Source organism: Trachemys scripta, chromosome 1, assembly GCF_013100865.1.
Source record: "Trachemys scripta elegans isolate TJP31775 chromosome 1, CAS_Tse_1.0, whole genome shotgun sequence".
Classification (NCBI taxonomy): Eukaryota; Metazoa; Chordata; order Testudines; family Emydidae; genus Trachemys; species Trachemys scripta.
The window spans coordinates 332715958-332730657 of record NC_048298.1 but is presented as its reverse complement, the minus strand read 5'-3'; the positions used below and the strand labels follow the sequence as shown (position 1 = coordinate 332730657).

The following is a 14700-nucleotide window of genomic DNA, read 5'->3' as shown; positions in this document are numbered from 1 at the left end:
TGAAGCATCTTAAACATTTTTAAAACCTTATTTACTTTATATACAACAATAGTTTAGTTATATATTATAGACTTCTAGAAAGAGACCTTCTAAAAACGTTAAAATGTATTACTGGCACACAAAACCTTAAATAAGAGTGAATAAATGAAGACTCGGCACACCACTTCTGAAAGGTTGCCGACCCCTGATTTAAGTGATCCTAGAGGGGGCAGATGAACTTAATTTGGTCACCTAGAATAGACCCTAAGTTTGGAACCTGAGGGCTGTGAACAGGTCCCTTTCTTTATGGCTTGGTGGGAGAGTGGGAGCCCTGAACCTTTTTTCTCTTATAACATTGGATCGCGGTATGGAAAAGTTGACAACCACTGACCTAGGCCATCTCCCTTGGGGTCAGCACAGAACTGTTCTCTACAATATACACAGTGTCATTTTGTACAGTATAACTTGAATTGATCAATGTATACCTGGCATCACTTTGTATTTGTCCTACGCATTTATTTTCCCTTTCTCAGGGCTGCAAAAAGGCTTTATCCAGACACTGACCTTAAATCCTGCTCCTATGCAGAGATGGGATTTGACAGTGGGTTGAAGGGGATAAATTTTTTTAAACAAAATTCGTTTTGGCAGACAGCCTTTTCCTCCTCCAACGGAGGCCCCAACCTGTACTGATATTTGGTGGTGCAGACCACGGCAGCAGCCTTTTTTCTTTTATAATACCCTGCAGGATAATGCCAGTTTATAAGTATATTACAATGGCGCGGTTCCTGCTACTACGATTAAGGGTCTGTCATAATTTCCATTATAAACCCCTTTTTCTGGGGTCTATAATTCAGCCATAAAAACTCACTCTGGGCTGAAATTCAGCTGCAAGGTCTTGGATGAAAACCAAATTTGATTTAACCCTCAGAATACCGAGCAGCTCTCAGGTGGATGATTCCTGGGAACGAAATGCTTTAAGTGCTGGGAGGCCAGACTGCTGCGTGCGCTAGTGAGGGAGATCAGGCAGGGTTTCTGGGCATTCTGGATCCTTTGTCTAGAGGACACGGTCCTGCTCAGCAACGCTGCCTCCCACCTGCCTGAAACCTTTCCGGATCCCCCACACTAGGCACCCAGATGGCCTGCCTTGTCACTAGTTGGAAATACTCCTCATCCTGCCAGATGAATGACCCTCTGAGCTGTCAGTTCCTAAGTTCTTTGTTCCTGAATTCTTTTACCTAGCTATGAACCTGCTGACCTTAAAAAAAAAAAAAAAAAATCTACAACTGGTTCACTCCACAGCTGTCGGTTCAGCAACCCAGGCCACCCAAGAACACACTGCCCCATGCTCCACTCTCTCCTGGCCTCCCTGTTGAATACCAAACCAGATTCAAGTCCTCATTTACAAATCTCTCCATGGATCGGTCCAACTTCCCTGCAGGGACAGATTCACCTTGCAGGACTCTGGCCTCCCCTGGCAGCTACATCCCACTGAAACAATAGAACTGTCAACTTAGAAGGGTGAAACTCATATGTTCAATCTTTGGGGCTTTACCACCATGGCAGACAGCTGCTCTATGAAACCAGCAACACTCAGTTACTAGTTTTTAATAGTTACATTCCAGTAGTATCCAGAGGCCAGGGATCCACTGTTCTAAGCACTGAACGAACATATAAAAAGAGACAGCATCTCCTGCAGCAATTCAGTTTTCCTTGTAGGCTTCCAATCTAAGTACTGACCTGGCCTTGCTTTGATTGCAGCCAGCCTGCATTAGGAAGGTCTTGCTGGTGTGGCTATACCAACAAAGCCGTCACAGTGCGCAGGTATATCAGCAAAACTGCACTTTTCCCTGGATAGCCCGCACCATTCCAGCCCGCACCTCGCACACAAATGAAATGAGCTATACTGCCAAAGCAAAGTTTTGCGGTATAACTGTGTCTACACTAGGGATTTTGCCAGCCCAGCTTTGTCAGTCAGGGATCCCAGCTATGCCAGCAAAAGTTCATTGTGCAGAGCTTTCTTCGAGCGCCAACGAGAATACAGGATGGTCCAGTGGTTAGGGTGCTAGGTTAGGACACGTGTTTAATTCCTGGCGGTGACCTTAGGCAAGTCATTTAGCCTCTCTGGGCCTCAGTTACCCGTCTGTACAATGGGGGTAATAGCATTGCCTTGCCTCACAGGAGGCTTGTGAGGATAAATACATTCAAGATTGTGAGGTGCTGATATTATTGGAAGTGGGAGTCACATAAGTGCCTAACATAGATAGTACAAGGTGGCATGGCTGAATACATTTACAATCTATCAAATCAATACTCGGCAGAATAAAGCTGCCTAGCAATGCACTCACCCAACAGATGGTAACTGAGTTAGAATGTATTCTGCCAACAGTTCATAAGAAAGGGGTATTAAGCGAATTTACTGACAAAGCAGATTCACAGCTCAGGACAGTGACCCTGAAGAGGTTAGGAATGGCCCATTCTTCTGTTGGGGCCTTTAGTAATAAAACTGTTAAAACATTAAGTAGAAGCTACACTAAAGTTCAAGTGAAAGTAATATTGAAGCGGGGTTTTACTCAGAAAAGTGACTATACAAATGGCATTGTGGGATTCTGTGTTTATTATGTCTCAATGACATCATAGCAACTTTGCTCAGTTTACAAGGAAAAAGTTACTTTTTCTAACTGCCCACACTACAAGTTCAACCTGGGATCTGTGATATCCAGATGTGTTCTTTCTGGCTCATGTATCCTCTCCAGTAACATGGAGGGCCTGATCCTCTGCACTGAACAGGCCTGCTGTGATTCTTCGCTGGCTGAAAAAATCCAGAGAGGTTTCTATGAAGTGAAACACAAACCATATAGTGTTTGACTCTGAAGTGCAGATAAGCGGACTGAACACTAGCTGAGGCGTCAGGCTACCTGGTTCTACTCCCAGCTCTGACACTGAGCTGCTATGTGGCAGTGGGACAGTGACTTCATCACTCTGTACCTTGATACCTCTTTAGTACTTATATACCCCCCATTACTGTAGTATCTGGTGCCCCTCTTTCCCCACTTCCCTTCATCTGTCGTTGTCTATTAAGATGATAAAGTCTTTGGGGCAGGAACTGTCTCTCAGGCCAAGTCTGCATTAGAACCTCTGCCAGTAAAGCAATGTTGGTGAGGGGTGTGATTTTTGGTGGGATTTCTATGCCAGCAAAAGCCCTAGTGTAGACACGGTTATCACCAGTATAAAAGTGGTTTTGCTGGGATAGCTTATTTCACTTGGGGAACGAGTATACGGTATACCACAAACGCACTCTTTTGCTGGTGTAAATTATGAGTCCGCTAGGAGGGTTTGCTGGTACAGCTATACAGGCAAACCTTTTCCAGTGTAGACCTGGCTTCAGTATACGTATATACAGTGCCTAGCACAGAACAGCCCAGATCTCAGTTAGGATCTTTTGGGGCTGTTATAATATCAACAATGATACGTATTGTCTTTCTCAGCCATAAAATGGCAGAAATGTTGTCAGAAAAGCGTGGAAGTATATAAGCAAAACACAGGAAACACAATAATCAAGGACCCAACTTACTAGCTAACTAGGTACCCCACTCTTTTGTTTCCATCCTTAGATATGGATACACTTTTACCAACTTACCTGCATTTTCAGCATCTAGCCTGTTACAAATTTCTGACTGACTCAATCAGAATGTGCTAAAACCCCAGTTGACTGACACTGAGCTGACTGGATGGTAATAATGCAAGCCTACTAAAAAGTGTCCACATTCAGATTTCAAATAACCTGTTTTCTATGATTTTACTTCCATAATCATGCTCCATCTTGATGCAGTGAACTGTAACACAGCTGCCTTTGCAACAAGACATAATGTTTCATAGGCATCGACTTTCTAACGTGCCGGGGGATGCTCCCCTTGGCTCCGCCCCAGGCCCCACTCCCACTCCTCCCCTTCCCTGCTCCTCCCCCGAGTGTGCGCCACCCTCACTCCTCCCCCCCCACCCAGCCTCCCTGCATACTGCGGAACAGCCGATCCACGGCAGGCGGGAGGTGCTGGGAGGGAGGGGCAGGCTGATCGGTGGGGCTGCTAGGGGGTGCTCAGCACCCACCATTTTTTTCTGTGGGTGCTCCAATCAGTGCCTTTGTACTGTTTTACAGGCCAGAAAGCAAGGAATGAACTCAGGATTGCAGTCCATCAACAGCATTTAAGTTCTTCCTCCTGGTCTGGGCTCAACTTCCGACCTCTGTATTTGCAATGGGTCATGTTGATTTAAGCCTGGTCGACACACAGTTTTTGTACAACTATGTTGATTAGGGGTGTGATATTTTACCAATACGGTTATACCAGGACAATAACTAGTGTGGACACAGTTATAACTCTATAGAGATGCCTTATACCAGTATAGCTTATTCCCCTTTCCATATAGCAATAGCTATACCAGTATAAATCCTTTTATACCCACATACCCGTGTCCACCCTTAGGGGGAGATTGTACTGCTTTAACAATACCAGCATATTTAAAGCAGGGCAACTTGTGTGTGTGGACGAGGCCTAAATTATAGAGATTCTATAGCTCCAATGTTGGCCGTGTGTGATTCCAAGCCAGATTTCCACTGAGCCTGCAACAGTAGTGATACCAACCTGCTATCCATTGAGTCGCTCAAAAAAAAAAAAAAAAAAAAAATCTACTAGTGAGTTATGCCGTGATGGACCACACAAGGACTCAGCTGGCGAAACTTGTCACTCGGGTGTTTTTTCCACACCCCGAGTGACATCAATTTTGCTGATGTAAATGGTAGCGCAGACAAGCCCCAAGCGAAGTTACAATATGCTCCTATCCTCCGCATCAACATATTTACTCTGGTGTAGGAACCACATCTTCAGCATCACACCACTGCTGATTTACACAAACTGATGATCAGGCTCCTAATTCTTAGGTTATATAGAAAGCTGTGTGTACCACCATTTTTAACCACAATTCTTGTGGAACCTAAAAAACGCCTAGGGAGTTCTGCTTAAAAACCAATGGTACAATATGGCCCTCTGTTTTTAGCCTTCCAGTACACAGTGGAAGAAGCATTTCTGAAATCCCTCCAGCATTTAGAACAGTGACTGGAATGTTTACAGGGCTGAAACTAAATGGACACACATATATATATCTGGCCTTGAGAAAGTCTGGACCCAAAGGTCTAGTATTAACGGACTTTATATTTGTGCATGATAGGAAGAGCCGAATAACTTGTGATATATTTTGTCTCTTGAGAACAAAATCACTCAAAAATTATCTGAGACCTAATTCAATAACATTTTGTTCTGTTATTTTGCCAAGCGCCCTAGAAATCTTTACAACAGCAGCTAACCTTGTAACTATCACCACAGGAGTTGTTCATTTAGCCCCTGTGCCATCTCAGGCCCCTGGTCTTCCAGGAACAAACTGCCAAAAGAAATGTTTTTAGAAAAACACATGTGGTCTTTTCTAAGAAGTCTTGAAGGCATCTGGAATATAAATTTGTTGTAGCGTGTGGCATTGTTTATTTATTTGCACATTTTTTGGTGTGGCTTGTTTAAATAGCTGGCAAGGCAGAATGCACACTTATTATTTTATTACAGATCACATTCATTTTTCACTAGTGTAACTCCATTGACTTGAGTAGGTAACTCCTGATTTACCCTGATTTACTCTTTGCCCTGAGGAGCTGACAATCGAAACTGAAGGCAGGAAAAATAATGCGGAAATGTTACTTGTAATAGCAAAGGAGCAATGACAATGCTGTGGCCACAACTGAAAATGTGCAAAATGATCTTAAAGTCCAAGCAAGGCAAAACTCACCTGAGTTCAGAGTGGAGGTGTGTATAAAGTTGAAACTCTGACTCACTGAAACATGTGCTGAAGTTCACCAGCTCTGATCAAGTCTCAAGTTGGCCTGGGTCCCATTTACAGCTGCAGGTGGAAGCCATGCTAAACTCATAGTTTCAACTCACAATCAAGCAAAATTTGGAAGTTTTGGTTGAGTTTCTCTTTGAGTTTTTGTTTTCTGTTGAACCCAAAATTCAGAATGAAACATGGAGGGTCTAAACTGAAATTGGGGGGAAAAAAAACAGGTTTTCATAGCCCCGTGGCTCCCAAACCATCAAGCTTTGCACAGTCCCAAACTTGACTAAACAAAACTCTTTCCCCCAACCCATCTCTTTTACCAGTTGTAAAAGTTACTGTCAGTGATGGTGTAAACAGACTGTCTGTTTTTCCCCAGCCACACAATATTGCCAATTCAGTTTGCTTAGAGCAAGGGACTGGGAGTCAGGACTCCTAGGTTCTATTCCTGGCTGTGCCATTGACTTGCAGAGAGATTTGCTGAAGGTTACTCACTTAACATCTTGTTCCTTGGTTTAACCCCTTCTCTGTAAAAAGGGGACAATAATGCAGTTGTGAGAATTAATGCTTCTGGAGCATTTGAGGATCTTGGGAGGAGAGGTGCCACAGAAAGGCTGTTCATTACCATGCACCACAGTCTTGAAATAGAAGCAGAAAGGAGCCTTTTAAGCATTTTCAATTTTATCTATCCATATCCACCCAAAAATTTTATTAAAGCTAATGTTAAAAATAGTATGTAATACATAGGTTGAGAAAAGAGTGTCTGTACATCTGGGTATAGTGCTTAGATTAAATACCCAAATACTACAACTAAAACTAACCCAATTCATCTGAAGATAAGGCTTTACAACACTTTAAAAGAAGAATAAAGATTACTTGTTACCTGACACCAAGGAGCTGGGCTTGCAGGAGTTGTGTATAGACTCCACAGTCTAACATCACCTGAGGTGCTTGACTTTCCAAACAACAAAAGAGACCCAACTGTGGTATAAATAAGCAAGTCTGACTAGGTAGCTGAATATGAATGGGAACTTACTGAACTTAACTGCAAAAGCTTTCTAACCTTAAAGAACAGCAAACAACCATTGAGAAGAAAAGAGGTGTCAATGACACTATTTAGTTAACTAATATAGCTTTCTCCTGTTGGCAAGTCTGCTTTGCTACTTCCTGTACACAAAAGCCATAGACTTTTTTTTTTGACAGGTTTCAGAGTAGCAGCCGTGTTAGTCTGTATCCGCAAAAAGAACAGGAGTACTTGTGGCACCTTAGAGACTAAATTTGTTAGTCTCTAAGGTGCCACAAGTACTCCTGTACTTTTTTTTTTTGGTGTGTGTGCATGTGATAAAGGCAGGCCCATTGACACATTGAGTTCAGCATTGTGTGGGTGGGTGGGATTATTTCCCAGCCTTCTCAAGAAGTCATTTCCACAATCACTTTTGTCTTTTAAAAACACTTTTACTGAGATATTTTCTTACAGCAAATGCTCCAAGCTAAATATCTATCGCTATGAGCTCCGGAGCCCCAACTAGGGTGGGATTTTGGGAAGTGCCCAGCACTGACCTAACGCTAGTCCAGTATTATGTGCTTTTGGAAACCCTACCCCTACTCAATACTGGGAAGTATTTAACTTAGGCCTTTCATCTTCCCAATGTCATCCATATAATTCCTTTTGGCTGTCAAAGGCCTGATACTACAAACAATTACCAATGGACACATAGCCTGATATTTCTCCAAATGACGTCCACAGTGCACGACTAAGCCTACAGAGCCAGATTTGTACAAGTATTTAGATGTCTAAAGACACAGATAGGCGCCTGCTGGGGTTTTCAAAAGCATCTGGGGACCTTCCTGCATCTTTAAGCATCTGGCCCATAGTGCTTACTCCCATGATTAAACTCCTCAACTTCAATAGAGCAGCCACTCATGGTAGTAAGCAATACACCGCATAGTATTTACAGGCTCAAGCCCCAGAGTAGAAGCACAAAGAAACACGCAGGTAATTAACTTCAGTTGTGTCTGCCAAGATTTCATGGACACAAGCACAGAAAAGAGGAGTTTGTTATTTGTTTCCAGGAGCGTAACAATTATCTTGTCGTAAGAGGAACTCTTACTCTCTGTAAAAACAACAAGGAGTCTGGTGGCACCTAAACCAACTCCTTGTTGTTTTTGTAGATACAGACTAACACGGCTACCCCCTGATTCTTGCTCTCTGTGTGTCTTATTTTCCTTTTACATCCTTTCACACATTATTTAACTTTTGACTTGGACACAGCAGGTAAAAGCATTTAACAGCCCAAAGAAACTTGGCTGCTTGTTCAAACGGCGCTGAGAAGAAAGGGGGTGTAACAAACTGCAGCTCGTCTACAATTTTTGTTTTAAATTTTCACGTTTTCAGCACTGCATTCTTCTAACATGAGAGGGGTAAAGAGGAAAGAAAAGAAATTACATTCCACAGTGACAGCATAACATTTTCCAGTGTTAGAGCATGTTCTCTATTGTCCTCAATTTTTGCTTTTAAGAAACATACTGATTCTTCTAAAGAGGAAAGGTCAGCAATAAATACTTAGCAGGGAGTAGCTCACTGTGCTTACGGGACATGGCGTATCAGGAAGAGCAATTTGGTTGTCTTGCCCTGTGGACACGACAAATCACAAAAGCCACTAACAGTTGGCAAACCTGGGCACCCTTGTTGGTAGCCTCTCCAGAGCCAATAAAAATTGGAGGAGTCAGAGAAGAGCTACAAGAATGATTCAAAGACTGGAAAACCTGCCTTACAGTGACAGACCTGAAGGAGCTCAATCTATTTTGCTTATTTTAGAGAAGGTTATGGGGTGACTTGATCACAGTCTGTGGGTATCTATGTGGGGAGAAGAATTCTGATAGCAGAACATTGTTTACACTAGCAGAGAAAGGCATGACAAGAGCCAATGGCTGGAAGTTACAGCTCGATAAAATTCATACTGGAAATAAGGTAAATTTTTTAACAGTGAGAATAAATGACCACTGGAATAATTTATTGATCATCATCGATAGTCTCCATCACTTGCAGGGCTGGCTCCAGGCACCAGCCCAGCAAGCAGGTGCTTGGAGCGGCCAAGGGGAAGGGGCGGAACGCCAGGCTCTTTGGTGGCAATTCGGAGGTGGGCCCCTCTCGGAGGGAAGCACCTGCCGCCGCATTCCTGCTGAAGAAGAAAGTGGCGCGGTGGAGCTGCCGCCGAAGTGCCACCGATCGCAATTGCGATCGCGGCTTTTTTTTTTTTTTTTTTTTTTTTTCCCCGCTGCTTGGGACGGCAAAAACCCTGGAGCCAGTCCTGATCACTTGGAATCTTTAAATTGAGACCAGATGTCTTACTAAGGCTATGTCTACACCAGGGGTAGGCAACCTATGGCACACGTGCCAAAGGCAGCATGCAAGCTGATTTTCAGTGGCACTCACACGCCCGGGCCCTGGCCACCAGTCCAGGGGACTCTGCATTTTAATTTAATTTTAAATGAAGCTTCTTAAACATTTTAAAACCCTTATTTACTTTACATACAACAATAGTTTAGTTATAGATTATAGACTTATAGAAAGAGACCGTCTAAAAAGGTTAAAATGTATTCCTGGCACGCAAACCCTTAAATTAGAGTGAATCAATGAAGACTCAGCACACCACTTCTGAAAGGCTGCCGACCCCTGGTCTACACTATCGCTCCAGTTGACGTACCTTAGGTCGAGTTACCGCGGGGTCTACAGGAGAAAATCTCCCGTCGATTTACCTTACTCTTCTCGTCAGGGATAGAGTACAGGGGTCGACTGGACAGAAATCTTTACTAGACCCACTAAATTGACCGTCAGTGGATCAATCTCAAAGTGTGGATCCTTGCTGTAGTGTAGACCTGCCCTAAGAAACATGCTCTATTTCAACTACAAGCTGTTGGGACTGATACAGGAATCACTGGGTGAAATTATCTGGCCAGCATAATGCAGCAGCTCTGACTAGATGATCATGATGGACTCTCCTGGACTTAAAAACTAGGAATCTAAGGACCAAAGGTAAAATTCAGTCCTATGCAGAATGCAAATGTAAGTCCTGCATAGGATGGAATTTCAAGTCTGTAGCATGAACTCCTTTCCCACCAACACAGGTCGTCCTTCCAGGTCAGGAAGCTGGTTAGCATGGTGGAAGCTTGCATTACCCCTGCCTTCCTTGCTGTACCTGTCCTGTCTGGCTACAAAACGGAGGGCTTCCTTTTCCAGGGCTGTCAGCCCAGCACCTTTCAACGGTACTCAATTTATTTTTAAAAAATATTAAAGTGTGTCTCACAACTTTACAAATTTGTGTGTGTGTGTAGACACACACAAATTAGTTAAATCGGAAAGAGGTGGAGAAGACAACCTACCACCGAATCTCTCAGCAAAGAATTTATTTTGTAAGTTTGCAAAAATACAAAATAAAGGGTTGACTGTGCGTTAAAAAGGCTGAATCACTGGCAGCTCAAGTGGGATCCCTCACCCAGTGACTTTTTTATTTATTTAAACAGAAAAATACTGCTTTTGATCTAGAGTTTTTCAGAGCTTCCTGCCCACTCTCTTTCAGATAGGTCTATTTTGGCTCCCTTTCATGTGTCTGGACTCTGCTCATGCTTCCCTCTTCCACAAATGGTGTCAGGCTGCTGGGATAAATCAAATTATTCTCCATCTGTAGGATCTATATTCATCCCCTGAGTTATGAGACCACATATGAGGTATAAATATTTATATGATACTATTTACTCAGGAAGTATGTACATAACTAATTTGTTTGAAAGAAGAAAGCCCAGTTCTAATTGCTTTAACATTCCCCACCCCCCATATGTGTGCATATGCATAGCAACGGGAAAGGACACTCTGAATTAATTTGACGTTGTACATGCATAAGCACACACATATTCACAGGCAGCACTCGCCTGGATAGTTTCCTTCGAGCACGCCAACTTGAGCTGGGACTTTTGTCTCATATAATTATGCAGCATCAAATTGTTAGGAAACCAAGGCTGCAATTTTCAAAGCTGGCCTAAAATGGGAATGGGTTCCCAAATCCTCTTAAGTGGCTCAACCGGACGTTACAATCTTGCAAAACACTGAACTCCTCAATGGGTTCCAGCCAGAGCAAATGGCAAAATACCTGGTAAACCCACGGGATGGCAGAGGATGCACTCAAGAAGTGCTCAGCCTGTTGTGGGTCAGGGCCCTGTTATGGAAGTAGAGGAAAGCAAATTGTTTTTTTTTGCAAACTGAATCCACTCAGGAGCCTTCAAGACAAAGGGAATTTTGCATGAGAATGGAATGCAAGATCTTGCCCTTAAAGATGACCTGCATATAATCAGCAGGGCCTACAACTTAATCCAGAGGGGTGTTGACAGGGGAAGGGGGAAGGACAGACTGCAAAGGACTGTATGGCAAATCTACATTTAGACAGAGATTTTTTTTTTTTTCATACCAGCCTGGAAAAACTGCCACTTGAGATATAACGGAGACTGGGAGGGGAGTAAAAAAATAGGATGCTTAAAATTACCTCTGTGCTGGCTTTGTAAATTTCCAGAAAGATGGAGGCATTGCAGTTCACTCATCCCAGCTCTCATACAAAATAAATTATTACAATTAAAGAAAATTCAAGGGAAAGTCACATCATGGAGCAGAAATTCTATGCATCTAATATATGAAGCTTGTGAGCCCATGGCCTCTCTCTGGGAGTGTGTGTGCAAGGGAGAGAAGGCAGCTCCTGCAGAAAGAGGGGGAAGGGCAGCCCCCGTGGGTGAGTGTGCAAGAGGGAGGGGCATGTGCTGCAGGTGAGTGTGCAAGACAGGGGGAAAGAGCAGCTTCTGGAGGTGAGCGTGCACGGGGAAAGGCACCTCTTGCAAGTACGCGTGGAAGAGAAGTGGAAGCAGCTCTTACAGGTGAGTGTGCAAAGGGGCGGGTAGGGGCTACGGGTGAGTGTGCAAAGGGGGGGACAGGCGCTACAGATGAGTGTGCAAAGGGGGCAGACAGGGGCTACTGGTGAGTGTGCAAAGGGGAGGACAGGTGCTACAGGTGAGTGTGCAAGCGGCGGGACCCCCTTCTCTCGCACCGGACAGCGCGCGCCCCCCTAGCCAGCTACCAAGAGAGGGGGGGGGGGGAGGACTCAGCTCCACTGCACGCGCGCCCGCATCACGTGCCAGGCTCCGGCCGTTTCCCCTCGCTTGCCTCAGCCCGTCCGGGACCGAGGCCTGTCACTCACGGACACCAGTGCGGGCGGGGGGGGGAGGACAGACGCATGCGCTGTTCAGTGCGGCTACCGCCTACATGTGCATAGAAGGCGGGGAGGAAAGGTTTATACACAGCGGCTCGTTGGTCTAGGGGTATGATTCTCGCTTAGGGTGCGAGAGGTCCCGGGTTCAAATCCCGGACGAGCCCTCTTTTATTAAAGCTGCCCCGGGAGAGAGGGGGAACATTTCAAATCCCCCGGCGCTGTATGATCCCAGCGCGTCCGGGCGGCCCCGCCAAGCGTTTTAAAACCAAAACCAAAACGAAAGTTGTTTTTCACAAGCACCCAACGCTGCAGCCTGGGCTGGGGGGACTGAGCCGCCCTGCAGCTTGTCAGGGTTTGCAGCCGGGCACCACCCCCAGCGCTGCGCTCCTGCGTTTTGCAAACTGTCAGCCACCCACCGCAGGGGACTTAAAAAGTATTTCAAAACAAGGGCTCGTCCGGGATTTGAACCCGGGACCTCTCGGACCCAAACCGAGAATCATACCCCTAGACCAACGAGCCAGCTGTCTACATTGCCTGAAACGTATCATAAGGACCTGTCCATGTTAAACCTCTCAGTATCACTGCTTTTATTTGCAACTTGTACGTTTTCACTGCAATTTTTGTGAGCCTCCAGAAAACGTGCTTGCAAAATCTGAGTGCACCCTGCTTGCCTGCCTTAAACACTGTATTTGCACATGCAGATAGAGTACAGACACCTCTGCATTTGACTGCTTCCATGCTGTTAAACTGGGGGAATGCAGCTTGCTGTCACTCAGTGACTTGTCTTCCTTATTAAAGGTAACATACAACATCCTAAAACCGGGTCGTCCTTTAATTGCAATCAGGCTAATACTTCTAGGGCGACATCCCATAATCATAGCTCCTCTGAATCTTGCATTGTGGCTGTGTGTCCTGTGCAGAGTTGAGAACAAACTGATACTTGCTCAGCTAAGTGCCCATCCTATGTGATGATCTAATTTTAAGGCTTGAGCCTGCGGCCCTCACTCCCATGTGCAGTCCATAGGACAAGTCTCTCATGTGCCATAATGCCCGTTCACATGCAGAGGCATTTGTGGGTGTGGGTCAGAAATTTTCCTGGGAGCAGTCAAATGCTAACATGTCTTATTTGCATGTGCAAATAAATACAGTGTTTAAGGCGTGCAGGCAGGGTGCACTCATGTTTTCTGGAGGCTCACTCAAACTTTGGCTGAGAATGTACAAACAGTATAATAGGAAATTAAGGTCCTCTCCTTGTTTACATTTACAGACCCAGCTCCCCGAGAGTTTATAAATTAGACACAGAAATTTCCTCCAGCCTGAAATTTAGTAGGCAAGATTTCAGAAGAGGAAGGATGGGATTTGTAATTAAAAACCAACAACCTTTTTTTAATTGTGTGTGTTAATAAGTCACTGATGAAGGAGCTTTAAAAAGAGTTCACCCTATTTATTTATTTATTGCATTTAGATCATGTAAAGTGATGTGTGAAATGCAATGCCATGGCCTGTTAGATCAAAAGTAAACTGTGGATTGAGTTTCAGAGTAGCAGCCGTGTTAGTCTGTATCCACTCTAAGGTGCCACAAGTACTCCTGTTCTTTTTGTGGATTGAGTCTTTCTTGTATTTTTTTAAATATATAAAAATGCCTTTTTGGCTTAATCCTATGCTTGTTGAAGCCAATGGTGATCAAATCTAAGACTTTCTTGCAAATCTATGATACATTACAACAGGAGCTCCATCTCCTAATAGTCTGTCAGGAAATTAGTAGTCTAGCAGGAAATTGACTTTTCTTGTTTTCAAAGTGGCTAAATCACACCATATAGTTACCAGTCCTTAGCCACTGAGGACTTCCCAGTTGTCACAGTTCTGCATGCTATGCCACTTGCATCTCCCCTGAGACAATAGGGACAGATAATCCTGCTGTGAAAGCAGAGGCCCCTACCACTGGAGTTAAATGAGAACCTCCAATAGCCGAGAGCAGTCCATGGCCTATGTCATGTAGCTGAACAGTCCTGATTTTGCCTAGTAGAGGACAGCGGCATACATAAACAACATTAACCATTGCATTATGATATTTCCTTAGGACAGGTTGGGGGTACTAGGTACCTTGGTAAAATGGGCCATGTGAATTACATGGTGCTCACATGTGAATTTTTATGCCTAACTTTTGCATGCGGTTAATTTTATGCATTGTAAGTAGCCACATTGATTTGACTGGGGCTACTCACAGTGCATAAAGTTAAGTACAGGGCTAGATCTTTGCAGGATCAGGGCCTTAGTTAATGACATTAGGAAATTGCCTAAGTGACAAGTGCCATGACCATATGGTCATATGCACCTTTTGTCTTAAATGCTACTTACACTGTGCAAAGTAAAGCACATGTGAGTCTTGACAGGATCAGGGCTTAATTCAGCCTCCTGACAATGCAGAATTGTTCCCTACTATATATATATATATATATATATATATATATATATATATATATATAAGTGTATAAAGAACAGTGAGTAGAGAGCTCTGTTAGGATAAAAGTAGCACTGTATAGCATCATGAATGTATCTTGATGAAAAATTATGTGAACTATTTTGGGGTAATTTTATGCCT

The 14700-nt window shown here is 44.0% G+C and overlaps 1 long non-coding RNA gene and 2 other non-coding genes across 3 annotated transcripts; 1 reads left to right on the top strand and 2 right to left on the bottom strand.

Annotated features, from left to right (window-relative positions):
• Positions 1-4359: 4359 nt before the first annotated feature.
• Positions 4360-11927, bottom strand: LOC117871302. The gene is made up of 3 exons (XR_004644197.1): positions 11385-11927; positions 6731-6828; positions 4360-6052 (listed from the first exon to the last, which is right to left on the bottom strand). It is a non-coding gene; the product is annotated as an uncharacterized LOC117871302 (long non-coding RNA).
• A 263-nt stretch (positions 11928-12190) lies between these two features.
• TRNAP-AGG lies at positions 12191-12262 on the top strand. Its single transcript has one exon. It is a non-coding gene; the product is annotated as a tRNA-Pro (tRNA).
• A 283-nt stretch (positions 12263-12545) lies between these two features.
• TRNAP-UGG lies at positions 12546-12617 on the bottom strand. The gene has a single exon. It is a non-coding gene; the product is annotated as a tRNA-Pro (tRNA).
• Between the last annotated feature and the right edge of the window lie 2083 nt (positions 12618-14700).